Source organism: Triticum urartu, chromosome 2A, assembly GCF_056163025.1.
Source record: "Triticum urartu cultivar PI428250 chromosome 2A, HENAU_Tu73, whole genome shotgun sequence".
NCBI lineage: Eukaryota > Viridiplantae > Streptophyta > Magnoliopsida > Poales > Poaceae > Triticum > Triticum urartu.
Genome location: NC_141874.1, coordinates 747,750,374 through 747,753,211, shown reverse-complemented (window position 1 = coordinate 747,753,211; position 2,838 = coordinate 747,750,374). Strand labels below are relative to the sequence as shown.

The 2,838-nt window shown below is 51.0% G+C and overlaps 1 pseudogene across 1 annotated transcript; it reads right to left on the bottom strand.

Moving 5' to 3' along the window:
• Window positions 1-465: 465 nt before the first annotated feature.
• Window positions 466-2,211, bottom strand: LOC125534519 (isocitrate dehydrogenase [NAD] catalytic subunit 5, mitochondrial pseudogene; annotated as a pseudogene). Its single transcript, XR_015615303.1, has 2 exons — window positions 2,073-2,211; window positions 466-1,784 (listed from the first exon to the last, which is right to left on the bottom strand). The product of XR_015615303.1 is annotated as an isocitrate dehydrogenase [NAD] catalytic subunit 5, mitochondrial pseudogene (transcript).
• Window positions 2,212-2,838: the final 627 nt, after the last annotated feature.

Genomic DNA, 2,838 nt, shown 5'->3' with positions numbered 1-2,838 from the left:
TTCCTGAACTCTGATCTAGCTTCAGCTGTTCACTAACAATGCTCTCACAGAATCACAGACGGAATCCACACACATGCACATGCTGCAAGTTTATCAGAGGTGTTGTCGATGACGCAGTCAGATGCGAGTCATGCCGATGCCGCCGCCGTTGTGGATGGGCGTTGTGTAGCACAGGACGAATTTTCGCTTCCCGGTTCGTTGAGTACAGACTAGAGTAGATTATTATTAACGATTAACTTCAAAGTTCAGTACTCGACACATACGCCTGGCTAACGAACTATTCTTTGCTTTGGAAATCTATATAAGTGGATGCAAGACGAGAGGAAGGATAGGATACGGTTTGGTGATTCACTAGGAGAACGTAGGAGGGCATTAGAGAGCAGGCTTGATCTGGCCGCAATGTCTGCTAGACACTTAAGAGAGGGGAACAGCAGTAGAGGTAACAGATCGAAACCCAGTTCTTCAACAACTTGAACGAACAAACTATATGCGCTGATGCTGCCAATCAATGATTATTATGGACGACCTTGACTACAAAGTTGGTAAAACTTTTCCAAAAACAAGGAATGTGACGATTATTCTTCGACGGTCTTAACTAAACCGTGCCAAATATGATAGCAAACAAAATTTGGGGAATAAAAAAGAGAAAGAAAGAGCAAGAGGTGGTGCTCAATCAGATATGACCGCAAACTGCTTTTGTGTAGTCTGATGTCGACGACTTGCCACCAAGATCAGCCGTCCTGTACTTGCCGTTGGCGATGGTGCGGAGGATGGCATTGTGGATGCGGTCTGCCTGGTCGTTGAAACTCAGGTGGCGCAGCATCATGACAGCACTCAGCATAAGAGCAGTCGGGTTTGCGAGGTTCTTGCCGGAGATATCAGGGGCAGAGCCATGAACAGCCTCTGCCAGACAAATGCCGCCTTCACCAATGTTGCAGCTCGGAGTCAAGCCCAGGCCTCCGATCAAACCAGCGGACAGATCACTGATAATGTCGCCGTACAGATTCGGCATCACCAGCACATCATACGTGCCAGGGTCCTTGACGAGCTCCATGCAGCAGTTGTCGATGACGACCTCCTCGTACTTGATCTCAGGGTACTTGGCGGCCACCTCGCGGCAGCACTGGAGGAAGAGCCCGTCTGTCTTCCTCATGATGTTGGCCTTGTGTATCGCCGAGACCCTCTCCCTGCCGTTGGCCTTGGCGTAGTGGAAGGCGTACTCCGCGACCCTCAGGCTCGCCTGGCGGGTGATGATCTTCAGGCTTTCAACGACGCCCTTCACGACCTGATGCTCGAGGCCGCTGTACTCCCCTTCAGTGTTTTCACGGATTGTCACCAGGTTCACATCATCGTATCTGGTCTTGTACCCCGGGAGGCTGTTGCAAGGCCTGACATTGGCGTAGAGCCCAAGCTCCTTCCTCAGCGTGAGATTCAGCGAACGGTGGCCTTTTCCGATGGGTGTGGCCATGGGGCCTTTCAAGCCAACCTTGTTCCTGCGCACCGACTCCAGGCTTTCCCATGTCAAGAAGCTCTGTGTTCTGGGATCAACCTCCGTGCCCACATAATGCTCTTCCCATTCAATTGGCACGCCTGCAATGTTGATCACCTGCTTCACCGACTCGGCGATCTCCGGCCCGATGCCATCGCCGGGAAAGAGGGTCGCGCGGATGGCCTCCGTGGACGTGGAGAAGGAGGACGCCCCGACGCACCGGCCCGTCGCCCGCGGCAGAACGACCCCCTGAAGCAGCCTCCGCATTGCCATGCCTCCTATCCACGGAACGACTCTGAAACAGGCAAACAAGCAAAAACAACAATCAAACGACCTAGCTAGACTCCAGATTTCTAGGCGAATTTCCACATACTCGATCGAACTGGATAGAATAAACGCGCATCATGCATGCATCGATAATCATCGATCGATCTATCGATCGGCTAATAGGGCACGGAAGACCACGCCCCATGGTCCCCGATCGGAACCGCGGAAAAAATAATTCGTTCTATTTTTGCCAAGGAAACAGTGACATTGAGAGGAGGGAGGCCGGATCGAGGGAAAGCGACGGTGAGGAACGTACCGGAAGGAGATTCGCGGCGAGTGTCAACGGCGGCGGAGGCGGATGGGATCCTGCTCCTGCGGCCGACGATGAGAGGGAGGGAGGGAAGGGATGAGAGAGACGGCTAGGGTTATTTATGGATGGCTACAACAGATAAATCTTCTCGACTCATGTTTTTCTCCAAGTGCGTTTCATCGTGATCATGTTTTTTTAGGCAATCCAACGTGATCGTGTAAGCCTATCAAACTGGGCTTTTAGGTCAAGAGATACAGCCCACAAACACAAAGACGGCCCTAAGCAAAAGAGAAATGTTTCCTAGGCAACTAGTTGAGGAGGGCTCCTTCGGGAGCCACCCAACAATCACTTGGGAGTGGGCCCTGGGCGCTCCCTCCGGATTTTATTTTATTTACATTTTTCCGCACGCGGTTTTAGCTTTTTAGATGGTTTTTCGGGGTTTTCGGCTCTTCGTTTTTCACCGGTCTTTCTTAGCTTCTCGGAAAAAATTGCGCGAAAAAACGCGTTTTTCCCTTCGGGAGCCATGGATTTGCTTCCGCGAGAAGCAAGCTCGAAAAGGGAAAAAACGTGGTCCTTTTGAAGCGCACACGAGGATCCACCTAGGATTCAAACCTAGGTCTCCTAGGTGAGTAGTAGCAAAGCTAACCACTGGGTAAGCACCACATTCGTGTTGATTACTAGGGCACAACCTCCTTATAGGGAAAAAGAGCTAGTCTTTCATCATTTTTCCCAGGTTTTTTGTTGTTTGTTTTCCTATGTTTTTCATCCGTTT